General features: G+C 40.6%; 1 protein-coding gene, 1 long non-coding RNA gene and 1 pseudogene across 17 annotated transcripts in view; 1 reads left to right on the top strand and 2 right to left on the bottom strand.

Moving 5' to 3' along the window:
- Window positions 1–1,192: 1,192 nt before the first annotated feature.
- On the bottom strand, window positions 1,193–8,588 carry LOC106559893. Its single transcript, XR_005372222.1, has 2 exons — window positions 8,259–8,588; window positions 1,193–1,397 (listed from the first exon to the last, which is right to left on the bottom strand). It is a non-coding gene; the product is annotated as an uncharacterized LOC106559893 (long non-coding RNA).
- Window positions 7,038–27,029, top strand: part of DTNB (dystrobrevin beta) — a 244,842-nt gene continuing 224,850 nt past the window's right edge. For 14 of the 16 annotated variants that reach the window (XM_038560968.1, XM_038560966.1, XM_038560967.1 and 11 more), the window contains exon 1: window positions 8,920–9,036. The gene's annotated coding sequence lies outside the window, so the exon portion shown is untranslated. Of the gene's footprint in view, window positions 7,056–8,919; window positions 9,037–9,601; window positions 9,682–27,029 lie in introns of those variants that run through there. The other 2 variants (XM_038560959.1, XM_038560958.1) reach the window with 2 other exon arrangements.
- Window positions 20,247–25,349, bottom strand: LOC610899 (annotated as a pseudogene).

Raw genomic sequence — 27,029 nt, 5'->3', positions numbered from 1 at the left:
TTATTTATCTCTCACAAATATTTTTAAGCAAAATTTGAATTATACTACACATACCATTTTACACTTTTCCATGACATGAAATAATCTTTTACACTGTTATTTTCATGGCAGTGGCATCTTCTATTTCATGGATATCTTGTAATTTAATTGAAGACTTTTACCGGGTATTTTTTAATTTTAGTTTTTAGAAATAACTCTGGTAAGATATACTAATGCATAAATTTAAATATACATTACTAAATGTTTTTGTATAAGAAGCTGCAAGAATTTGGATTTCTGGGTCAAAGAATATCAACATTAAAAAAACCTGATATTTCTATATCACTTTCCAGAACGGTTCTATAATTTATATTTCTTCAAAAAACCCTTGGGGTGCCTGGGTGACTCAGTCGGTTAAGAGTCTGCCTTTGGCTCAGGTCATGATCTCAGGGTCCTGGGATTGAGCCCCGCATCAGGCTCCCTGCTCAGTGGGGAGTCTGCTTTTCCCTCTCCCTCTGCCTGCCACTCCCCCCGCTTTTGCTCTCTCTCTCTGTCAAATAAATAAGTAAAATCTGAAAAAAAAAAAAAAAACAACCCCAAAGCCTCTTTACCATTGGATATTAAATATCAAATAGTTTGCTAATTTAATCTGTAAATATTAGCAATAAAGATAACATTTAAAAATGTTTATTTGCCACTGTGTTTTGTCTTTTTCTGGTATTCTTTTTTTCTCAGCTTATAGTTTGCATTCAAATGAAGGTATATCTAAGCACCATATACAAAATTACCTGGCTTACTTCTTTCTCCCTCTTCACATGGTTATATTATTCATTTGACACACAAATGAGTTCATTTATTTCTGTTTGCATCTAGTTACAGATTTTTCATCGTTTCTTATGCTTTTTGATTTAATTTTATTATTTTTTAAAGTTTTATTTAAGTAATTTCTACATTCAGCATGGGACTCAAGCTCATGACCCTGAGATCAAGAGTCACATGCTCCCCTGACTGAGCCAGCCAGGTACCCCTGAATTTTGTGTTTGAATGTATGCAACATTAACATGTTTCCAGAAGCCAAAACTACCTCAAAATTGTCCCTTCCTCTCTTATCCTTTCTACCTGTTCCTCACCTAATTCCTAACAGGCAAACAATTTCATTGTTTTCCGGCTTATTGTTCTTGTGATGATCTTTTAATAAAGGAAGCAAGTCCAGTTTATTTTCTTGTCTTTATTATACAAAAGGTGACATACTATACATTTGTTTTTGTACTTTGTTTTTAAAACTTAATAATATATCTTGGAAATTACAATGAATCAGTTATAAAGATTCCTCATTCATTTTTCTTGCTTCCTAGGTGTCAGTTGTAAGTTTATTCAACCAGTCTTCCTGTTTGGGCATTTAGGTAGCATCCAATATCCTGCAAATACAAATAATGATACAATGAAGAAGTATACATATGTAGTGTATGTATTATTTCTGGAGATTTCTTTAGGGCAAGTTCCTAGAAGCTGGAGTGCTGCGTTGAAAGGTAAATGCACAGGGGCACCTGGGTGGTGCAGTTGGTCAAGCATCCAAATCTTGGTTTGGCTCAGGTCGGGATCTCAAGAGACTGAGCCTCGTGTCTGGTCCCACATTTGGCTCCGCACTCAGCACAGAGTCTACTTAAGACTCTCTCTCCCTCTCCCTCTACCCTTCCTCCCCCCTCACTGTTCTCTCTTTCATAAATAAATAAATCTTAGGTAAGTGCACAAACCACTCATTAGATATTGGCAAATGCCCCTCCAGAGGGGTTTTACTATTTCCCATTCCTTCTAGTAATATTTGTTTCCCCATACCCTCACCAACAGAGTGAGGCTGTGCATGGCTGGACAGTCCTCCCAACACCATAATAAAAAGTCCTTCTTGGGGGTATCTGGCTGGCTCAGTCAGTGAAGCCTCTGCCTTTGGTTCAGGTCATGATCCCGGGGTCTTGGGATCGAGCCCCGTGTCGAGTTCCCTGCTCAGCGAGGGTCTGCTTCTCCCTCTCCCTCTGCTTCCCCCACCTCATGCTCTCTGTCGCAAATAAATAAATACAATATTTTTTTAAAAAGTCCTTTGTCTCAGCCATTTGACTGCTTCTCATATACTAGAACTCACATGTAGTTGGACTGATTTCAGTACCTACTATTTGATCACACTGGTCTGTCTATTCATGTGCCAGAACCACTTTGTTCCCAGCCAAGAGCTCCATGGTAAGTTTTGATACTGATTAGAGCCAATCTTTTCTCATATCTCTTTTCAGTGTTCTACTAGCTGTTCCTCGGTGTTTATTTTTCCACAAGAACTTTGGTTTCAATTTGTCTAGCTTCAGAAAACAAGAAAAAAAATTTGTTTCTATTTTGGGGGGAATTCTTTTAAATTTATAAATTAGCATAAGGAAAATTGTCACCTTAATGATGTTGAACTATTTTAACCAAAACCAAGGGATGTCTCCTTCAAGTATACTTTTGTGTCTTTCAGGATTGTTCTTTAGTTTTCTTTTTTCAAAGAACCAGATTTATTGAGACATAATTCAGATGTCTTTCATCTATTTAAAGTGTACCATTCACTGATTTTGGTATGATCACAGACTCGTGAATCCATCACCACAGTCATTTTAGAACATTTTCATCAACTCAAAAAGTAATCCTATGCCTGAAAAGTTCTTTCCCAATCCCTCCAACCCCTCCAGCCAACTTGCCAACCACCAACCTACTTTCTCTCTCTTGTCGATTTGTCTATTCTGTATATTCCATATACATAGAATTATATAGTATTTGGTCTTCTGTGACTGGCTTCTTTCACTTGGCACATCTTCTAGATTCTTCCATGTTCTAACATATGCTCCATTCTACTTTATTTTTGGAGGGGAGAGAGAAAGAGTGCACATGTGCATGTGCAGGGAGGGGTGGGTGGGAGAGGTAGAGGGGGAGAAAGAGAAAGAGAGTCCTAAGTAGGCTCCACACCCAGCACAGACCCCAAGATGGGGCTCGATCTCACAAGCCTGAGATCACGGGCAGCCCAGGTGGCTCGGCGGTTTAGCGCCGACTTCAGCCCAGGCCCTGATCCTGGAGACCCGGGATCGAGTCCCATGTCGGACTCCCTGCATGGAGCCTGCTTCTCCCTCTGCCTGTTTCTCTGCCTCTCTCTCTCTCTCTCCTCTCTGTCTTTCTCATGAATAAATAAAAATAAAATCTTAAAAAAAAACAAAAAACAAGCCTGAGATCACAACTGAAGCTGAAATCAAGAGCTGGATGCTTTACTGACTGAGCCACCCAGGCATCCATGCTCTGTTCTTTTTTATTGCTAAATACTATTCCATTGTATGGATGGATGTACCACATTTTGTTTACCCATTCATCAGGTGATGGAGTTTGGGGTTGTTTTCACTTTTTGGCTGTTGTGAACAAGACTGTGAACATTTTTGTATAGGTTGCTGGGTAGGCATATATTTTCAAGTCTCCTACAGTATATCCCTAGAAGTAGGATTGCTAGGGCATATGATAACATTACGTTTAACCTTCTGAGGGCTGCCACGCTGTTTTTGGAAACAGTTACACCTTTTTACATTCCCACCAGCTATGTATCAAGGTTCCAGTTTCTTCACATCCTCACCCGCACTTGCTATTGTCTGTGATTTTGATGCGAGCAATCCTAGGAGGGGTGAAGTGATATCTTCTATTTTTTACTTACATTCCACTAAGGGCTAATTATACTGAACATCTTTACATGTGCTTACCAGTCAGATAGCTATCTCTTCTTGGAAGAAATGTCTGCTCAAATCCTTTTCCTATTTTTCAACGGAGTTATTTGTGTTATAATAGTGTTGCTAGTATATATTTCTGATATAAGTCCCTTAGCATATATATTATTTGGAAATAGTTATTCCCATCCTGTAGGCTGTCTTTGTACTTTTTAATGGTGTCCTTTGATGCACAAAAGTATTTAATTTTGATAAAGTCAAATTTATCTACCTTTTCTTTTGTCATTTGTGCTTGTGGTGTGTATCTAAGGAGGTTTTGCCAAGGTAACAAGGACTTACACCTATGTTTTCTTCTGAGAGTTTTGCCTAATCATACCGAATGTGACTATTTTTGAAGATAGGGTCTTGAAAGAGATAATTAAATTAAAATGATGTCCTTAGGGGGCATCTGGCTGGCTCAGTTAGAGAAGCATGTGACTCTTAATCTCAGGTTTGTGAGTTTGAGTCCCACATTGGGTGTAGAGATTACTGATAAGTAAGTAAATAAATAATTTAAGAAATATGGTCATTAGGGTGGGCTCTACTTTACTATGACTGGTGGTATCCTTAGTTCAGACACTCACACTGCAGAGTAGCTGCCTATTTTTTTTAAAGATTATTATTTATTTATTTTAGAGAGATCGAAAAGAGAGAGAGAGAGAGAGAGAGAAGGGGCTGAGCAGAGAGCCTGATGCAGGGCTTGATCAGGGCCTGAGCCAAAACCAAGAGTCAGACACTTAACCTACTGAGCCACCCAGGCACCCCTGGCTGCCTATTTTTTAAAATCCATTTTATTTGCGATATAGTCACAGTCACTTCTTTGTGTATATAATATATATATATACTATATATATATTATATATATATATAGAGAGAGAGAGGCTTTTGTGCTTCAATAGCAGAGTTGAATATTAGACCTGCAAACCCCAAACATTTGCTATCTGATGCTTTAGAAAAAATGTGCTGAACCCTGCTTTAGGAAATACTTCGGATGGGCTTATGTGCATATTATTCTTTGAGTTCTTGGATTTTAAAAAGAGGATTTTTTTTCCTATAGAGTTTAATGCCTGAAAAGCAGCATGGATGGGTGGGTACAAAATCCTTAGCTTGCATCTTCTTTGCTCAAGTTTTTCAAAAATGCTGCATCACTATTGCCTTGCTTTGCTCTTGAGAAGTCTGATGCCAGATATTTTCTTTCCCAGATTCCATAACAAACTATTTAGTTTGAAAAGTAATGGCTTAAAGTGAGAACTATTTTGGATATAATTTCACAATCTTTAGGGTCAGGAATTTGGGTGGGGTTTGGCTGGATTATTCTTCTGTTCTACATAGCTTTGACTGGGGTCACTGTGTGGTACCCCAGCTGATGGCTGATCTGATATAGAGCATTCATGATGACTTCACTCACATCAGCTAGAGTCAGCTAGTCTCTCTCCCTCTCTATGCTATCTCAGAGTCTCTCCACAGGGAGTTAGATTTTTAAAAAAGATTTATTTATTTTAGAGAGAGAGAGAGACAGCAGGAGTGGGAGGGGGAGAGGAAGAAGGAGAGAGAATCTCTTCATGCTGGAGTCCAAGAAGACTCCCCCTCTGAGCACAGAGCTGGAACAAGGCTCCATCCCAGGACCCTGAGATCATAACCTGAGCCGAAACCAAGAGTCAGATGCTTAACCAACTGTGCCACCCAGGTGCCCAGGGGAGTTAGATATTTCATATTGTGCCTCAGGGCTTCAAGAGCAAGTGTGCTCAAAGACCCAGTGGATTCTTCAAGACTTCTTATGAAGTCTTAGAAGTCCTGTATACTGGGGATCCCTGGGTGGCTCAGCAGTTTAGCGCCTGCCTTTGGCCCAGAGCGAGATCCTGGAGTCCCAGGATTGAGTCCCACGTTCGGCTCCCTGCATGGAGCCTGCTTCTTTCTCCTTCTGCCTCTCTCTCTCTCTCTCTCTCTGTCTCTCATGAATAAATAAATAAAATCTAAAAAAAAAAAAAAAGTCCTGTATACATCACACATTCTGCTGGTCAAGCAATTCTCTTGGGCCAGCCTGGATCAAAAGAAGGGACACAGAATCTGCAGACATCTTTAATGTACTGCAGCCTTAGTACATTAAGTAATTTGAACTTTTTGCATGGTGGCTTTGAAAACTATTATTTTTGTCTAATAGTTTTAAGAGGCTAGCTCTTAGAATCGATCACTCTGATGGTTTCCCCCAAGTACAAGGGGGCTCTCTCATTATGTAGGTTTACATTTTCTTATTTCAAGAAAATTTCATTATTTGTCCCATTATTTGGCATTCCAAACAGAGAGAGAAATAAGCACAAAGGTCTGCAGGCAAGGGAAAGGAGGAACATTCCAGGAGTTTGGATGGGATTTGTGTAGGAAGTGACAGAGAGGAAGTGGGGAGATAGACAAAGGATAGATGAATGGATGGTTTTGCGTGCCATGCTGAGCAGTGACATATGCAGGCAGCATATTCTGGGAAGTGTTTTCTGACATGCAGTATAGAATATGGAATGAAAGGAACGAGACCACAGGAGAGGGACAGGATCAAAGCTATTACGTTAGTCTAGGTGAGAGGCTTAGCCATGAGGGACAGATTCTAGAGTTCTTAATGAGGAGAATCAACATGATTGTTGAGTGTGGTGGGGACGGGAAGGGAGGAATCCAGGATGACTCTCAGGTTTCTGAACTGGGCAACTGAGTGGACAGTAATGCAGAACAGTTTTAGACACATAGGGCTTGGGGTGGCTGGAGGACATCTAGGGGAAGAGGTCCAGAAGGTGTTTGTCTGTGGAACTCAGATGAGTGGTCTGAGCCAGTAATGCATTTGAGAGTTGCTGGTATATGTGATGGATGAAGACAGGGAGGGGGTGGAATGGCTTCAGGAGATTGTGTAGGGTGAACCGAACACTGAGAACAGAACTTGGGAGACTCAGGAGTGGTCAGCAGGGTGAGGAGGTGAGTCATGTCATGAAGGCCAAGGGAGTTTCCAAAAGAGTGGAGTGCTTTGTGTTGCCAAGTGCCACCAAGAGCCCAGTGATATGAGGACTCAGATACAGCCTGTGACATTTGGGATTCAGCAAGCCCTTAACGATGGATTGGTGCAGGGATGTGGTGGGGACAGAAGTTACATTGTGTGGGTTGACGAGGGAGAAGCTGCTGAGTTGGCAGAGATGAGTGCAAACTACTTTCAAGACATTTGTGAAGGGAAATAGAGAAAGGGAGCAAGCAGTAACTAGAACACAATGCAGAGGGACCGAGGGGTTTCTTGTTCTGAGGACAGGAAAAGCCTGACTATGGCAGATGGTGATGGAAAAGGTAAGAGGGTTTGATAATTTTGAGAGCTTGAGGTGGGGCGGGGGGCACGATCGAAATATGTCTGAAAGGAGTTTTCTGAGGATGTGGGAGGTAATGAGGTATGTATGATGCTCATAGAAGTGAACTTAATTCCCAGAATGGCTTATTATAGTCCAGCTCTGGTACTGAAATTACCTTGGTTTCAATCAATACGGCAAATATAGCAAACAATATCGACATATTTATTTTACATCATTTACACATCTTTTCTCCAAAGGGTAGGATCAATGTTTTACCCTTTCAAAGCCTCCCACATAGTTGGTGCTCAGTAAGTGGTAAATGAATAAACAAGATGTCTCTTGCCTGTATTCTGAGTATCTCAGCATATTCAGAACACAGTCAAGACCCTGCACACAAGCGAAAAAGCTTGAAAAAGCTTGCATGCTTAGAAGCATCCAAGAGTCCTAAAATCCATGTGTCAAAGTTGATGTCCTTTCCTTGAGGAACCTGTTTACCCTCACTTATTTCCTTCACCCTGGGAGTTTAAAAATAGGAAAATGAGAGGAGGAGGAAGAGGATGTTCTAAAGGCAGTCAGGCAGGCAGACAGCAGCAGGAGGTGGCACGATCTGCCTTACCATAAGGTGCCAAAAAGCAGTGAAAACCCAGGCGCACAGCATCCTGGCTTGGGGGCTCTTTGCTTAGGGACTTAACATCCCGCACTCACAGTGCAATTATCCTTAAAGGACACTGCTGATTTGAGCCGTAAGCAACTGTGAGAAGAACGATCCTCTGAACTATCGAGAAAAAGCTTAGCTGTTCTTATTTCGAATCATCTCCTACATTTCACACACTTTGGAAAGCATTCTGTCAAAAATGAATAATATTAAAACAAAAAAGCTGATGTCGAGATGGTAAATCTGGGTCCGGCTCCGTTCCCTCGCCCAAGCTGTTTACCCAGCCTTGGACGCCCTTTTTTTTTTTTTTTTTTTTTCTCCTCGGACGTGTTTCTTTCTCTTCCTTCCAGTCGGGACACAATTGCCACCTATTCCAGGAACCCCCTCCACTTGGTCCAAGCGGAAGTAATCTCTTCCTCCTCTGCCCTGCCATAGCATCTCCTTGTGGGCTTGGCTTTGCCTGGGTCACCAGCCCCGCCTGTTTACACGGCTGCTTTCGTACGAAATTATGCGCACCTCGAACCAGGGGCCGTGACCGCGACGGCGTACCTGCGCAGCACCTGGCAGCGAGCTAAGCGCGGAGCCGGCGCTCACGAAACGCTCGCTGGGTTGAACTTCATTTGGGAAGATCCCTCAGGGCAAGACCTCTCGCCGGAGGCGCGGATGAATGATTCATGGGGTGGTTCTTTGCATTCTTCACCTTCGAGTCACGGCGCGCACAGTGTCCAGCTGCCCCGGCACATACCTGTGGAATCGAAACGCACCTCCGCCGCCAGCGCGCGGGACCAGCCGGAAGGGGGCGGGTTTCACCCCTCCGCGTCCGCCAGTCGCGGGCCCGCTGGGGGGAGGGGAGGGACGGGGGAGCCGGGTCCCGCTCGGCCGCAGGGGGCGGGGCTCGGAGGGAGCTCGGCCCGCTCGCCCGCCCCCTCCTCTGCGAGGCGGAAGCCCCGCCCCCGGCCGCGCGCTCGCACAGGCGGCGCGCGCCCGCCCCCCGCCCCCCGCCCCGCGCCCCGCGCCCCGCGTCTCCGCGCCCCCGCGTCTCCGCGCCCCCGCGCCCCCGCGCCCCCGCGCCCCCGCGTCTCCGCGCCCCCGCGCCCCGCGCCCCCGCGCCCTCGCGCCCTCGCGCCCTCGCGCCGGGGGCGGGCTTGCTGCGCGTGCCGGGCGGGGAGACGGCGCGAGCCGGGCGCCTGAGAACGTCCGCCGCGGGGGCGGCTCCGGGGCCTGAGCGGGCTCCGCCGCCACCTCGGCCGCCGGGCCCGGGCCGCAGGAGGCGCAGGAGGCTGCGGCCGCCCGAGACCTTCGCGGCGTCCCCAGCTCCGGCCGGGAAGTGAGTGCGGCGGCGGCTCGCGGCGGCCGCGGGCTGCGGGAGGGCGGCGGGGTGGGCTGGAGCCTCGCGCCCGCGAGGAGCGGGAAGGAGCCTCCGGGCGGCGGGGGACGGACGGGGCTCGGGGAGCCGGGGCCGCTGCACCGCGAGCGCAGAGTCCGGGGCCGGCGCGGCTGGGCTCGGAGCCCCGGGCCGGGGAGGGGTCCCCGGGGTCCCGAGCGCACCGTGGCCGCGGGGCGCGGGGCCGGGCTGCGGGCGCCGGGCTGATGCTGCTGCTGGAGGAGGAGGCTGAGTTAGGTGCTGTGAGGGGCGAAGGAGGCAGGTCCTGGCAGAGGGCAGGTGAGGCAGTTAGGCCCTGGCAGAGGGAAGGGACTGTATCTCAGCTCGCCCCCAAGCACTGCTTGCGGAGGCGCCTAACCGTGCTGAACCCGTGCACCGAGGTCACCCTCGAAAAGAAGGTGTCCTGAGAGCAGGCGGGGTGGAGGTAACAGATGCTTGCCGTTGAATTCCTGTGCCAGGCCTTGGGATTAGGAAGACCTTCCAGCGCTCCTGGCCAACGTTTATCGATTAGCTACCTGGGGTAGAGAACCGCGGTCAGCAGCTGGGGCCACGAAATAGTGTAAAACACAGCCGTGATCTGCCGTGTAGGTAGGTGCTGACGATTTGGGAGCGAAGGTGTGTGCATGTGAAATACAAAGTAGCATTGAATTTCGTCTCACACTTTATTCACTTTAGGTCTTTTTTTGGGTCTTTTCCCAGTGTTGGGAAATTGGAGCTATAAATTGCTTGGTTTGGAGATAAAGCAGAAGAGTCAGAGGAGCTTGTGGGGGAAATTTGAGAGACTTCGAAGGCAGTTCTGCCTAACATTTAAAGGGGGGAGAAGGGAAGAAGAAATCTGGAAAGAGAAAAGAAGTTACCTTCCTTCCCTCCTAAAAAAAAAAAAAAAAAAAAAAAAAAAAATTTATTGGAGTTCAGTTCTCCTAAAATTAAGCTCCATGACTATAGCTGCTAAATCCTCAATGACAAGAACAGTGCCTGGCCCACAGCAGTCAGGTAAAAAATATTTATTGCGTGAACCAATGAACCAAGCAAGGCTTTGCTGTGTTTTACACGGAGCAGTATTAAATACTTAGATGTTAAGAATGGCTGATGGGATTCCCGAGATTCTTATTCTTATTCTTATTCTTATTCTTATTCTTATTCTTATTCTTATTCTTATTCTTTTCTTTTCTTTTCTTTTCTTTTCTTTCTTTTTCTCCTCCTTTTTTCTTTTCCCCTTTCTCTCTTCCTCTTCTTTTTTTTTAATATTTTGGTCACATAAGGTAACCCAGGTTTCTAGGTCTGGGTATTTATTTTTTATTTTTATTTATTTTAATTTTAATGTTTATTTCTTTTTATTTTTTTTATTGAAGTTCAGTTTGCCAACATATAGCATAACACCCAGTGCTCATCCCATCAAGTGCCCCCCTCAGTGCCCATCACCTAGTCACCCCATCCCCTCCCACCTCCCCTTCCACTACCCCTTGTTCTTTTCCCAGAGTTAGGTGTCTCTCATGTTCTGTCACCCTCTCTGATATTTCCCACTTGTTTTCTCACCTTTCCCCTTTAATTCCTTTCACTATTTTTTATATTCCCCAAATGAATGAGACCATATAATGTTTGTCCTTCTCCAACTGACTTACTTCACTCAGCATAATATCCTCCAGCTCCATCCACGTTGAAGCAAATGGTGGGTATTTGTCGGTTTTGATGGCTGAGTAATATTCCAGTTATATATTAGGTCTGGGGATTTAAAGCAGTGGCTGAGGAGTGGTGATTTCTTGTGGCCACCCTGCCACTTTCACATCTTTATTCCACGTTGGCCAGCAGGAGCTTAGTCCTTGGGTCATTCCTTCTAGCCATCCAATTCTGGCCCTCCTCTTTTCTGTCACTTGAGGAAGAAGAGCACTTTTGTCTAGGGAACATTTTTTACACTTTTATCCTGGTTTTTGGATCTAAGAGAATGTGTCCCTGCTCTTCTGTGAGGACTGCAGTTCTACTTATTCTCTGCTGCAGTTGGATTTCTGGGCTCTCCAGCTCCCAGCTGCTGTTTCAGTGCCCGGGGTTGCAGTGCCTGTTGGGTTACTTTGTCTGCCAAACTAAAACTTGACCTTTTATGAGTTCTGTGAGGATTTTTATCATGCATAAGTGGAATTACCTTTGGAGAGGGTTATATAGTTAAAGTTGTGCCGGCGGGGTTTTTGAGCGTCCACTATGCATGGGAGACAAATTTTCTACTTAGAAAATTAGACTTAGAACCAACAGAATGCCAAGTTGCCTTTTATTTTATGGCTTTAATAAAAATCTTCTAGGGCCTTTGCTTGCACGTATAAAAAATAAGGGTAATACCAATCCAAACTTGGTCTTGTGCTGAAAGCCTTGAAGAACTAAGTTCATTTCTTTTTAGTTTTAGGACTGTGCACTTCAGAATGCAACCAGCAGGAGTCCATCAGTTCTTGTTTCAGGGTACCCTAGCCTGTAATTTTGAGTGCCTTAGTCCAGGTCCTCTCACTGATGTGGTATTTTATCAGTATATTTATGTTTCCTTTAAAATCAGTTTTATGGATGTGTAGTTGACATATAATAAAATGCACAAATATCTGTGTACAGTTGGGTGTGTTCTGAAAAATGTATATACTTTGTAACCACTACCCCAATCAGGATATAGATATTTACATCATCCCAGAAAATGCCCTCATGCTGGTTTATAGTCCACCCTCTCTCATTTTATTTACTTCTAGTTACACAAACATCAGGGCTGTGGTGTCTGGTTATGCAGGATGTGTATCACCTGCCTTTCGAGGGTGCCATTCATAGCGGAATCCCTGTAAATGTACCTCCTGGGCTTGTCTCATGCACAGTCTGTGGGGCTCGGTACTGCAGCTCTGTGAAGGGCTCATGAACACACACTTTCTTATAAAATACTCAAAATACAAACAGAATAAACCTTTCTTGGCCCACTCTCTTTTCTACTGAAATTGCAGTTACCAGTTTGTTACTATCCTTCCAAATCTTTTTTTTTTTTTTTTTTTTTTTTTAAGATTTTATTTATTCATGAGAGAGAGGGAGAGGCAGAGACACACAGGCAGAGGGAGAAGCAGGCTCCACGCAGGGAGCCTGACGTGGGACTTGATCCTGGGTCTCCAGGATCACACCCCGGGCTGAAGGCAGCACTAAACCGCTAAGCCACCGGGGCTGCCCTATCCTTCCAAATCTTTGCATTGTCTTCTATATATAGGTAATACAGAAAAAAAGCTAATTTCTCTCCACTCTTAAATTACTGACATGATACTGTACATTGTTACTGTTGCTGTTGTTTCCTAACAAAATCCCTGAGATCTTTCTGTGTTGGAACATTGGTATCTACCTGATTTTTCTTGACTAGACTACTACATGAACTCTTATGTGTGTTGTACTGTTGTTTATTTAATCGTCTCCTCATTAAAGGCCATTTAAGCTCTTTGCTGTTTCGGACACTGCTGCAGTGAATGAAAGAAGTAGAATTGCAAAGAGGATGCACATTTTAAATTTTAATTCAGGGGGATTTAACCATGGAACTTGTGGATCTGGTTCATTTTTTTTAAACTACTAGGTAATGTACAATTGTAGACTTAAATCACCTTTTTCATTCTTCATTCACTGAGGGACAGACAGTTGTGTTACTTTGGATACTAAATCTTTTTGGATCTATGTGTTGCAAATGCATCCTGCTAGTCTGAGGCTTGCCTTTCCCCTTGGTTGGCAGTGTCTTTGTTTGTATGCAAGTTTAAAATTTTAATGTTATATTTATGAAAAAATTTCCCTTAAATTAGAAAGAAAAGGTTGTGTATGTCTTTTTTTTTTTTTTAAGATTTATTTATTTGAGAGAGAGAGAGAGAGAGTGAGCATGAGCAGGGGGAAGGGCAAAGGGAGAGGGACAAGCAGGCTCCCTGCTGAGTGGGGAGCCCAATGTTGGGCTCAGTCCCAGAACCCTGAGATCATGACCTGAGCTGAAGTCAGACTGACTGAGCCACCCAGGCACCCCTGTATGTGTCTGGTTTAAGTAAATTTTTTCTACCCCAGGGTGTGAATTATATATTTCTGTATTTTCATCTAAAATTTAAAAAGGGGCCTGACTGGCTTGTCAGAAGAGCATGTAGGGTTGTGATCTGGGGTTGTGAATTCGAGCCTCACATTGGGTGTAGAGATGACTTAAATAAGTAAAACTTAAAAAAAACTAAATTAAAAAGTTTTGCTTTCCATGTAGAATTTCTCTGTGGTAGAAGGAAGAGAGCCTTTTTTTCCCTCCAATTTGGATATCTAGTTTTTCTGCTTTTTAAAAATTGTAAAATATACATGGCATACAACTTACCAAGTATACATTTGTGGCATGAGGTACATTCACATGGTTGTGTAACCATTACCATTGTCCATCTCTAGAACTTTTTCATTTTCCCCACCTGAAACTCCGTACCCACCAAACACCTCCCTTCAGCCCCTGGCAACCACCATTCTACTATCCGTATGACTTTGACTACTCCAGAGACCTCAAGTAAGTGGAATAACATAATATTTGTCCTTTTGCCTGGCTTATTTCATGTAGCATAGTGTCTTAGGAGTTCATTTATATTGTAGCATGTATCAGGATTTCCTTCCTTTTTAAGGTGAAATACTCTTCCATTGTATGTACATACACATTTGTTTATTCATTCATCCATCAGTGGACATTTGGATTGTTTCTACCTTTTGGCTGTTGTAAATAATGCTGTTATGAACATGGGTGTTCAAATATTTGTTCAGGTCCCTATTTCAAGCTTTTTTGTGTATATACCCAGAAGTGGAACTGTCTGTGATATTTTAAAAAAATTATATACATAACTGAATATGACCAAAATGGGTAGATGGTAGAGTATATGTCCCTTCTTCTCTGTATATGATTTCTCCTGTTATTAATATTTTGTTTTAGTGTGGTACATGTGTTATAACTGATGAATCAATGTTAATAAGTTATTATTAATTTAAGCTCATTGTATATATTAGGCTTCTCATTGTGTCCTTTGTGTTTTGTGGTTTTGACAAATGCAAAATGTCATGCATCATTAATGTCAGTACATGAATTTCGTGTAATGTCATTGCACTATCATCAGAATAATTTTATTGCTCTAAAAATCCTGAGTTCCATCTATTCATTCCTTCTTACCTCCTCCTGAGCTCCTGATAACTACTGATTATTTTACTGTGTCTATAGTTTTGCCTTTTTGAGAATATTATGCAGTTAGAAATCATACAGTAAGTATTGTGGTCTTTCAGACTGTTCTCTTTCACATAGCAGTGTGCATGTAAGTTTCTGCTCTGTCTTTTCTTATCTCCATAGCTTCTTTCTTTTCTTTCTCTCTCTTTCTCTTTCATTGAAATTCTAGTCAACATACAGCTCAGTGTTGGTTTCAGGAGTATAGTTTAGTGGTTCATCACTTACATACAACACCTAATGTTCCTCATGACAGGTGCCGTTTTTAATACCCATCACCCCTCTTTCCCATCCCCGACCTACCTTTCTCTATTAACCCTCAGTTTGTTCTCTGTGATCAAGAGTATCTCATGATTTAAAAAAAAAAAAAAAAAAAAGTATCTCATGATTTGTTTTCTTTTCTCTCTTTTTTCCCCTTTCAGTATGTTCATCAATTTTGTTTCTTAAATTCCACATGAATGAAATCATATGGTACTTGTCTTTCTCTGACTTATTTTGCTTATTATGTTACACTGTAGCTACATCTGTGTCTTTGCAAACAGCAAGATTTCATTCTTTTTGATGGCTGAGTAGTATTCTATTGTATATATGTACCATACCTTCTTTATCCATTCATCAGTTTTTGGGCATTTGGGCTCTTTCCACAGTTTGGCTATTGTTGATAATGTTGCTATAAACATTGAGGAAACTTATTTCTTTTTATAGTTAAATAACATTCCATTGTATGAAAGTACCAGTTTGTTTATCCATTCACCTATTGAAGGACATCTTGTTTACTTCCAGTTTGGGGCAATTATGAGTAAAATGCCTAAATATTTATGTTCAGGTTTTTGTTTGGACACAGGTTTTCATCTCTTTTCAGTAAATACATAGGAGCATTTTTGCCGGATCTCATGGTAAGAGTATGTTTAGCTTTAAAAGAAACTGCCTAAGTGCCTTCTGAATGTGGCTGTACAATTTTGCATTCCCAATAATTAAAAAAAATTTATATCCTAGCACCCTAAATGTACTTAAAAAATAAGCCTTTGTCAGACTGTTCTCTAAAATTAAACTTCATCTGGAATGAATTCATATTCTAATTGTTGCTTTTGTTGGCTATCTTTCTTAGCATTATATTTCTTTATGTCTTTTGAAGTTTTGATTTATAGACTCATTCGAGTGTGAGTGCTTTTTATTCTGTTTTCCTTATTTCTGTGCTCACCCTTCTCTGTGTGGTGATATTTCAGGTGCTCCCATTGACTTTTTGAACCATAGTCAAGAAATCAGGTATAATAATGATGGGTTGGGGGTCCTACCCTTTGAGATAATTGGGGCTATTTTAGATCCATTCACAGAATATGGGAATGTCTTGGTTCAGTTCCTGGTCACGAGGATGTTTTTATCTTCCCACTTTTCTAGGCCTAGAGCATTATATAAACTGTAGCTCTAGGCAGAGACTGGCAGCAGTATTTTGTAGCTTCCTTTCAGCTCCAGGCCTCATCCTTGGCTTTAAGCAGTGAGTCTGGCTCAGATGTTTCTCCACCTCCTTTACTTTGAGTCACTGTTGCCCTTGAAGAAGGTATGTACCTGCTTCTGGGCTCGGGGTCCAGCAAGCCTGTAGCTTCAGTCCTGCTTATAGTTTTGTGTATCTGTTTGGTTTCTGATCCAAATGGAATTTTACCTTGTTTTTGAGCCTGCTTAAATCATTAACAATTTTTTATTTTTAAATTATCTCTATACCCAACGTGGGGCTGAAACTAAAAACCCTGAGGTCAAGAGTTACATGCACTACTGACCGAGCCAGCCAGGTGCCCCATGTCATTTAAAAATCTATTTAAAAATAGTTTATCTATTGATGTGTATTTGGAATAGAGGGGATGCACTAAAGTGTTTACTTACCAGGCTACTTTGATTAGAAGACCTAATTGACCAGGTGTCTTTCTAATCTTCATACCACTTACTTTGTTTGCATAATTGCAATGCCTAGACTCTCCAATACAAAAGTTGAATAGCAGTGATGATAATGGGCATTTTTATCTTTTTTTCTAAATGAGAATGCTTCAAGTGTTTCACTATTAAATATGATACTTACTGAAGGTTTCTGATAGATTTTTTTTGTCACTTTACAGAAGTTTTCATCTGTTCTTGGTTTGTATTTTCTTTTTTCTTTTTTTAAAAAGATTTATTTATCTATTCATGAGAGACACAGACTGAGAGAGAGAGGGGCAGAGACATAGGCAGAGGGAGAAGCAGGCTCCCCGCAGGGAGCCCGATGTGGGACTCGATATCGATCTCGGATCCTGGGATCACAACCTAAGCCGAAGGCAGACGCTCAACCGCTGAGCCACCCAGGCGTCCCTGTATTTTCTTTTTAAAGTTTTATTTATTAAGTAATCTCTACATCTCATGTGGGGCTTGAACTCACAATCCTGAGATCAAGAGTTATATGCTCCTCTGACTGAGTCAGCCAGGCATCCTGGTTTGTGTTTTTATTGAATGTTAAATTTTATCAGGGTTTTTTTTTTTTGCATTTGTTGAAATTATCATGGTCTTCTCTTTAATATGTTAAGAGTAGGACAGACAACTTTTGGAGTTGTAGATAATTGAGAGAAACATATATTGGTTATGATTTACTTAATGCATTTTTTAAAAAAGATTTTATTTATTCATTCATGAGAGACACAGAGAGAGAGAGAGAGGCAGAGACACAGGCAAAGGAGAAGCAGGCTCCATGCAGGGAGCCCGATACGGGACTCGATCCCCGGTGTCCAGGATCACGCCCCGGACTGAAGGCGGCGCTAAACCGCTGCGCCCCCCGGGCTGCCCTGATAATGCACTTTTTAACAAAAAATGAATCTTTAGAAAAACTCATTTTGATCTTGAATTTTTATGTATTAACAACATTATAAATAAGCTAATACAGGACTAAAATGCTATAATAACCAGGTCTGGGGACACCTGAGTGGTTCAGTGTGGTTGAGTGTCTGCCTTTGGCTCAGGTTGTGATCCCATGGTCCTGGGATCGAGTCTGCATCAGGGGAGCTTGCTTCTCCCTCTGCCTATGTTTCTGCCTCCCTCTCTCTCTGTCTTTCATGAATAAATAAATAAAATCTTAAAAAAAATCAGGTCTGGGCTAAATATTCTTGTAATTAAGCCTCACTATAATGAAATAGTGCTCAGTTAAAAATTTTTTTGGTAACTTCTGGGACTCTACAAAGACTTTTTCAGCGCCTAACCATTTGAACTTCTTCCTGGCTTCTTTTTGTAGACTTTTTACTCCCTCTTTTTAACTTCTCTCTCTGCCTGTTGTCTCTTCTTGCCAGAGAGAGACTTTCTTCCACAAGTAATAATATTATTTATTATGAGGCTATAGTATATCAAGTGCTTTTTCATAGATAAGGACTATTTTTTAATCTTTATTATTTTGGAAGCTAGGTATGGTATCTCCAGTATATGGATGGAGCTCAGAAAGGTTAAAACTTCTTTAGGACCACACAGCTAATCAGGGACCCGTATAATATTTGAACCCGGGGCAAACTTCAAAGCCCTTGTCCTTTCTACATGCTGTCTTTAAACAAGACTGTTGTTCTAGTTCAACTTGAGTTTTGTGTTTTGGTTTACTCACGTGATTCCTGAGTGGTCCCGACAGAACCACTCTGTGTCTCCAATATGATTTCCCTTTTTTTTTTTTTTTTTAAGATTTTATTTATTATTCATGAGAGACATGCAGAGAGAGGCAGAGACATAGGCAGAGGGAGAAGCAGGCTCCATGCAGGGAGCCTGATGTGGGACTCAATCCCAGGACTCTGGGATCATGACCTGGGCCAAAGGCAGACGCTCCACCACGGAGCCACCCAGGTGCCCCTCCAATATGATTTCTTTAAGAGACTTTTTCCTTAGGTACTTTATTGCTTTTTCCCCAGTCTGATGTTTTACATCTTCTTGAGAGATTTCTTAAAATTATGCAGTCTTTCTTGAATATGGAATGAATAGTGTCATGGTTATGCAAGTGGGCTCTGGAGTAAAGTATTTTGGTTGGACCTTGAGTTTATTTTCTTTTAATTTTGTGAACGTTGTGAAACATTGACTTTCTGAAAGATAAGGAGAATAAAACTAGTGAGTACCTATATACATACCTCTCAAGAAGGTAGGCTCCTTTTAGGGTTGAACCCTCATGTAACTCTTTGCCAATTGTATTCTCTTCCCCTTTCAAGGGGACTACTTTTCTGAACTTGATACTTTTCATTCCTGTACATACTTTCATTACATATGTAAATAGCCCTAAGATGTATATTCTTTTGCATTTAAAAAACTTTATATTAAAAATATTAATTATTTCTTTTTGTAACTTATCTTTTTTTTCCCTCTCAGTATTGTGAGACTCATCTATATGGATACATGTAGCTGTAGTGCTTTCATCTTGGCAGAATAGGACTGTATTTTTTGACTGTGTCACAATATACTTTTATATTTTCCTGTAGATTGGCAATTCATTTGTTCTGGATTTTTTTTTTTTTTTTTGCTATTACAAATAACACTGCTATGAATATTCTTGTCAGATTTCCTTGAGCACACATACATGTCTTTTAGAGTACTTGGGGGTAAAAAACGCTGGCTTGTGTGCCATGCACATCTTCAACTTTAGTGGGTATTACTGAATTTCTCTCTGAAGTGGCTTTACCAGTTGACATTTGCATCAGTGGTGTGTGGCTTCTATTGCTTCCCTGCTTTGTCAACCTTTAGTGTTATTAGAGTTTATAATTTTTGCAAATCTGATGGATGAACAATATAATCTTATTTTTTTATTATTTTGGTTTTTAATATATATTTTACTGATTATTAGTGAGACTGAACATTGCTTGATGTTTTTATTGGCTCTTTAGATTTCCTATTCTGTGATTTGCTTGTTTTCATCATTTACCTTTTTTTCTGTTGTATTAGCTTTTTCATACTGGTTTTTAATTCTTACTACCTTTTATACTGACATAGAAAGGTAGTATAACAGACCAAGAGTTATGGCTTCTGGGTTTCTATTTCCATTTCTTTATTGTAAAGTATTACTGTAACTGGGGACAAGACATTTATTTGGATGCTCAAAATTTGAGGTCTGGGTTAGGTAATTTCTAAGCCCTCCCATTCTGATTCTCCATTGCTTTGCTTTGGCTTTTGTAGCTCATAAGAATTACTACAAATGTGTTAACTGAAATTAAGGATCTGAGAACTTAGAAAAGGAATTTTTAACATCATGGATTTTGATGCGAAGGCTGCACACTGCTATTTATTTATTTATTTATTTAGATTTTTTTTACACTTTTTTTTTTTTTTAAAGATTTGTTTATTTGAGGTGGCAGGAGGGGCAGAGGGAGAGAGAATCTTAAGCAGACCCTCTCTGCCCCCAGCAGGGAGCTCTAGGCCGGGCTGGATCTCAGGGGAAACCAAGTCAGCAGGGCTTAACCGACTGGGCCACCCAGGTACCTGAAAAGAGGTTTTCAAAAATACAACTTCATGTAGCAGTTCTGATGAATATCTTTTACTTCACGTAAATGTCTACTTTTAGTAGCAATCTCAAAAAGAAAATCCTATTTTTAGGAGTATGTTTAATTGAAAAAGTTCATTTTTTCCCACTTTCGTCTAGGCAATTGTTTTGACCAAAGGTAAGCCTCCACCAAGTACCTCATACTTAAGCACAGTTTGTAGCTTTTTTTGAAACTTTCATCCAAAATACACTTTATATCTTCTGTGGCCTAGGAAATACCTGTATCTTTCTATTAGGGTAATGGAAAGGAAACACTATGCCAGAGGCTGGACTATACAGAGTTTGGAGCCCCATATACCCCACTTGCAGACCACCACACTCATGTCTGCTGTTCACTAAGCCTGCTCCAAAAGCTCTAAAGTGAGCACTCTTCAGAGGTTCCAGAATTGGGTCAGGAGGTGGGTGGCCACCCTGTGAATCCGTGGCTCCGGATCAGACCCACTTCTTGGTGATGTTGAGATGGTCGAGCTGGTCTGCCACGAACCTGTGCAGTGGGAACTTGGACATCCTGGTCACCTTGATGGCCTTGAAGGCCGCCGCCCTGTACCCCGTCGCGTGGCCGTACTCCTGCTCCGCCGACAGGTAGGATGCGTTCCGCCAGTACTGGTCCTCTGCTTCTATCTCCAGCCGGTGGATCATGTTCTGCTTCGCTTGGAAGGACACAGGCCCGCGGCCGCTGGTGCTTCCTGATCCACTGCCGACTGCATCCCCCAACAGACCCCACGGCCTCCTTGTATAGATTTTATTTTTAAGGAACCTCCATACTTAGTATAGGGCTTGAACTTACAACCCCAAGATCAAGAGTTGCACGATTTACTAGCTGAGCCAGATAGGTACCTCTGCACACTGCTATTTAATTGGTTTTATTTTCTTTTCATTAATTCCAGAGTAATTTGAAAAAGTCATTCTTAATATCTTTCTTAAAAAAAGTCTCTAGGGACAAGCCTAACACTATGAATAACTAACAAAGATATGTTTTCTGAAATATAGCTATGAAAACTAGAGCTTTACATGTCCTTTCAAGAGTGTACCTTTTATTGTTCATATGCTTTTAGTATTTCCCTATTAGGTAAGTAGTATCTTTTCTTAGAACTAAAATTCCTTCTTATTAACTAAGCAACCCATAGCAGGTTTTAGGAAAAACTAGGAGGTTTGTCTTTAGCACAGTAGAGGCACATGTTTCTTCTTTCAGTGGCTTACTTTCTGTTACATTCTTTCTCTGATTCTTTGGGCACATTACATTTCTACCTCTTTATCTCTTTTCACTTTTGTTAAAACCTTTTCTCTATTCCAAATTTAAAGTGTAACAAGTGATTAATAACAAAGTATTTACTTCCAAGTTTATATCTTTATACTATTATTTTTTTAAAAGTCTCTTTTAGGGATCCCTGGGTGGCGCAGCGGTTTGGCGCCTGCCTTTGGCCCAGGGCGCGATCCTGGAGACCCGGGATCGAATCCCACATCGGGCTCCCGGTGCATGGAGCCTGCTTCTCCCTCTGCCTGTGTCTCTGCCTCTCTCTCTCTCTGTGACTATCATAAATAAATTTAAAAAATAAAAAAAAAAATAAAAGTCTATTTTATGTTTTTCAGTAACCTCTACACCCAATGTGGGGCTCAAACTCTTGACCCAAAAGTCAGGAGTTGCGTGTTCTTCCAACTGAGTCAGCCAGGTGCCCCAATATTTTTATACCTTTAAATCAGAAGAATTGTAAATTAAGAAGGAGGAGTCTTGCCCACAGAATTCTAGTCTATGCATCATCCAAGAGGGTAGTTACATAATAACATCAATAATGATAATAATAATAGTAGCTGACATTTATTAGGCTCTTATTTTGTGCCAGGCATTGTGCTAAATGCTTTACATAATTTATTAATAGTTACCACAGCCCTATGAGGTTATTATGTTAGCCATTCAGAGCTCTTTGTGGTAGTGAAGTACAGTTTTGAATGTTTTGTATTGGAACCTAGAGGACTTTTTCAGATTTGTAAAAAAGAAAATCTTAGGGTTTCACAAACATTACTTTCCCTGGCTTCTCTTCTCTTCTTTTCTTTTCTTTTCTTTTCTTTTCTTTTCTTTTCTTTTCTTTTCTTTTCTTTTCTTTTCTTTCTTTTCTTCTTTTCTTTTTCTTTTCTTTCTTTCTTTCTTTCTTTCTTTCTTTCTTTCTTTCTTTCTTTCTTTCTTTCTTTCTTTCTTTCTTTCATATAAAGGAGAAGAGAAAAGAAGTGTTACAGGCAGAATAGTAGGGAATTTTCCTGAAATAGGCAAGGAAGTTCTCTTTCAGGGAAGTGTGACTAGTTACAACGAAGTACTAACTAGTGACAATCTCTGTTATCTCTGACTTCTTAAATAAATGGGCATCCAGAAAAAAGCTGATAGGAGTTTTGCTGGGAGACAGTGAATTTGCCCAAGAAGTTTTAATTCATGCATCCTTTGAAGTAACTGAGAGCTGGAAGGGTTAAGACAGTAACAAAAAGATTCAGGGGAGATGAAAGATATTTAACACTTGGGTGTAGTACAGAGACGTTCTGCAAACATTTCTAGAGCCTGCTCTCTTTCCGATAATCTTTTCCTTTAGTCTTCTCTGCTGACAGACTTAGTCCAACTCTGGAGCCTATTGCTTCCCATATGGGACTAACAAGGGGTCTAGATGTTTTGTTGCATCTAGATGTTTTGTTTTTGAAGCCTAATCTCCAGGCTTCATTTAATTGTAACATAAAAAAAACCTCTGTTCATGAACTTGCATTTTTCTTATTCCTGGAGTCCTCATGTTTGCCCTGGAGAGGGCGATGTGGCCCAGCAGAAAGAGAGTAGGTTTTTCTAGTCAAATGGGTTGGTTGCCTAACCCCACAGATTACTAACTTTGTAACCTTAGGCCACATTAACTAACCATGTAGGCTCTAAATTTCCTCATATGATTGCTACCACCCATATTACTCATTTGTTCTTCAAATCTAGCACAGGCCCATTTTCTCATTCTAGGGTGTTGTGTGTCTCTGTGTTTTAAAGAACAGTGGTTCCTAGAGTGGGAGGTGTGCAAAATGATTCTCCAGATAGGGTATAACAAAATATGGACAATTAACTTCTACTAGTTGACTAATAGGTTGACACTTTACTCTGTCTGTGTATCTGGTGATATACATCGGGTATGGTCAGCTAAGTAACCTGAGAGGGAGATGCTGGGGACACTACAGCCTGGAGGGGTTTGTCGTGAGAGCCTCCTTATTTGTTGGCTTATGTTCTGCTTGGACATATTACAGTTCATCTCTGCCTGGATTAGTGGTCTTTTGGATTATATTATCTGATTTCAATTAAATAAACCTTGCTAAAGAGACAAAGGGCTTAAGGGATTCCTGCAAAGAAATTACAGGCTGAAGTTTCTGATTTGGCTGAAGATTGAAGTAATGATATGCAAGAACACATGAACAACAAGAAAAAAACAGAGCTGATACTTTTATTTATATTATAAGCTTGTCAGTCTCATGAAAAGTATAAAATAATAATGATCTAAGTGGATTGAAGAGGAGTCAGTAAAAAAATTGTTAAATACTATTTGATATATGAGTTTATATGCACTGAGTATATTGTATCTTAAGATATTTACTAATGATAGTATGAGCCTACTTTTATCAGTTGAGATATTAAAACTAAGCGTTTAGTGTATGAAGACAAACTTACCGAAATTTTTCAGTGATGATTATAGGCATAAGCTAACTAATCTAGTACATTAAAAATTATTAAGTTAGACATTTTTAGAAGATTCTTTAGAGATTTCTTACTTTAGGAGTAAAAGACAAAAAGCCATAAACCTTTGCTTTTCCTGTTTGATTAAAATGGCTGAAATACCATATGGACAAATCAATAACTTTAGTTTGGTGACAAACTAAAATGCATCTTTTGTTGGGATACTCATAGAAGACATTGCTGAAGATTGAAGTAATAAATACTGTATCAAATTTGGAGCTTATGAGAGTTGGTGTACGTTTGGATAAAACTACAGAGCTTGTGGTATTTTGTATACTGTTTCAATAATAAAATATATGGAGTCCTATATCCCCAACACCCCCAACCACTAAAGAAAAGATTTACTAGAGAATATACTCTAAATAAATGATTTAATGTTTTATTATGAAATAGGACCTATAGGGCACCTGAGTAGCTCAGTGGTTGAGTGCCTCCCTTCAGCTCAGGGCATGATCCTGGAGTCCCAGGATTGAGTCCCACATTGGGCTCCCCAGAGGGAGCCTGCTTCTCCCTCTGCCTATGTCTCTGCCCCTCTCTCTGTGTCTCTCATGAAGAAATAAATAAAATATTAAAAAAATAGGACCTATAAAAAATAATACAGGGTGCCCAGAACCCAATCCAATAAATAAAACAGCTAAGTAGAGTTAGTGTCCCTTTGCAGTCACATCATTCTGCTTCCATCTCCAGAGGTGTTCACTCCTCCGAATTTGGTGATGCATGCTTCATGTGCACTTGGAAAGAATTTGTATTTTGCCATTATCGGATGGCATGTTCAATAAATATCAATTAGATCTAGTTGGCTGGTGGTGTGGTTCAGTCCTTCCATGTTCATCTTGAATTTCTACTTGTATTGATCATAGAGAAGTATTAAAGTCTCCAAATGGAAATGTGGATTTGTTAATTTCTCCTTTGAGTTCTATCAATTTTTGCTTAGTGTATTCTGAGGCACTATGGTTAGATATGACATTTAGGATTGTTATGTCTTCTCAGGGAATTCTGTATGTTATAGGCCCAGCAATATAATGTTATGTATACTGTTTTATGTAATTGCTTTTTAAAAAAATTTTTATTTTAAAAATTTTTTAAAGATTTATTTACTTGAGAGAGAGCTTGCACATGAAATTGCAGGGGCAGGAGAGGCTGAGGGGGAGAGGGGAATGGAGAGGGACAAGCAGATTCCAAGCTGAGGGCAGAGCCAGATTATTCACTCATTATTTATATTAATGTCAATATTAATATCAAGTTGAATACTATTTAATTTTGTTGCTGAAATTGTTTCAACTTTGACCATTGGGAGCTTTCAGTTGGCTTCTTTTTTTTTTTTTTTTCCTAGTTGGCTTCTGTGTCCCTTTGATTCACTCCTGTCAGATGTTTCTTTCCTTCCCAGAACTTACTTTCAAGGTGCTCCGGGGCTCTTATCATGTATTTCCTGCCTCAGCCATTTCTCCAAGGAGCCCGGGTTTCTTTTATTGGAGAATGATATTATGCACCAAAATTTGGGCACTAAGTGTGCTCATTGCTATTGGGATATTGTTGTTTCTAGGCCCTCTCAATTGTCAGAGCAAGGACGTCTATATGTGTACACTAACCCATGTATATACACATATCTACAGATGCTTCCATGTGTAACTGTCTGTATCTGTATTAAAATAACATGAACTTGTATGGATGTTTCCAATTGTAATCCTTTACCACATGGATCTTTCTAGCTTCTCATCTTGCTTATCTGTAACCTCATCACTCCACCATCTGCTATCCATTAACTTAAGTGTTCGGTTGCAGTACACATGCATACTAATATCAGAATTGTCAACTTATAACCTGTGGGAAACTAGAGTACAGTTATATTTTGCTTTGCCTTTAGTCTTACAGACTCCATTTATTTTCAGAGTTGCTTAGGTGACTACTTTTCCCCTCAGCTTCTTCAGGAGGTTGTGTCATACATTTTGTAATACAGTTTGACTGTTTTGTCACATTCTCCATTTCATCGTGAGATCCTTTGACATTATGAGGATTTTTTAAAAATTTACATATTTTGAGGTTCACTCTAAAATTTCAGTTTTGATAAATGTGTAGTGTCATGGATCCACCATTCCAGTATCATATGTAAGTTTCACCACCCTAAAAGTTCCCCTATTCATTCCTTTTGGTTTCTCCCCAAACCTCTGGTAACTACTGATCATTTTTACCATTTGTATAGTGTAGTTTTTCTAGAAGGACATAAAATTGGATTTATATGGTGTATAGCCATTTCCAACTTGCTTTTTCACTTAACAATATATATTTAAGCTTCCTCTGTGTCTTTTCATGGCTTGATAGATCATTTATTATTGCTAAACCAGTTGTGAAAGTACCACTGTTTATCTCTTCATACATTACAGGGCTTCTTATGGTTCCTTTCATTATTTGACACTTGTGAATCAAGCTGAGTGTAATCATTTGGGTGCAGGCTTTATGTGAGTATAAGTTTTCAACTCATTGGGTAAATACCTAGTGATGCAGTTGCTGGGTCACATGGCAATAAGATTATGATGAGCTTTGCAGAGGCTGCCAGCTTGTCTTCCAACATGACTGTGCATTTATCACTTGTAATGGATGAGACTGTTTGGGCATTATCGCTTGCAAGAATTGCTCTACATTCTTGTCAGCATTTAGTATTGTCATTAAAAAAAATTTAGCCATTGTAACAGGCATATAGTAATATCTCGTGTTTTAATTTGTAATTTCCTAATGACAATGATATTGAACACCTTTTTATGTACTTACTTATTATCATTTGTATGTCTTCTTTGGGGAAGTATCTAGATCTTTTGATCATTTTTTTTAATTGGGCTCTTTTCAAAAAAGATTTATTAATTTATTTTTAGAGAAAGAGAGAGTGTGAGGGGGAAGGGGTAGAGGGAGAGGAAGAGAGTCTTAAGCAGATTCTGTGCTGACTGTGGAGCCTGACATCAGGACCTGAGCTGAAACCAAGAGTCTGATGCTTAACTGACTGTGCCACCCAGGCTCCCCTCTTTTAAAAGATTTGATTTATTTTGTTGGAGGTGGGGAGGGAGAAGAAGAGAGAGAGGAGGATTCTTACTGTTGAATTTTTTTTTTAAGATTTTTATTTTATTTATTTATTTATGAGAGACAGAGAGAGAGAGAGGCAGAGACACAGGCAGAGGGAGAAGCAGACTCCATACAGGGAGCCTGACGCGGGACTCAATTCCGGGACTCCAGGATCATGACCTGAGCTGAAGGCAGCGCTAAACCGCTGAGCCACCAGGGCTGCCCTACTGCTGAGTTTTAAAAGTTTTTTTATACTTTGAATATAAGTCCTTTATCAGATGTGTTTTGAAAACATTTCAAATTAGGGCTTGTCTTTTTTATTATCTTAGGAGTTTCTTTTGCATAACAATTAATTTTGATAAGATTCAACTTATCACTTTTGTCTGTCATAGATTTTGCCTTTGAGGTGTTGTATCTTAAAA

This window comes from Canis lupus, chromosome 17 (assembly GCF_011100685.1).
Source record: "Canis lupus familiaris isolate Mischka breed German Shepherd chromosome 17, alternate assembly UU_Cfam_GSD_1.0, whole genome shotgun sequence".
Classification (NCBI taxonomy): domain Eukaryota; kingdom Metazoa; phylum Chordata; class Mammalia; order Carnivora; family Canidae; genus Canis; species Canis lupus.
The sequence above is the reverse complement of the archived record's forward strand: the minus strand, read 5'-3'. Positions and strand labels throughout refer to the sequence as shown.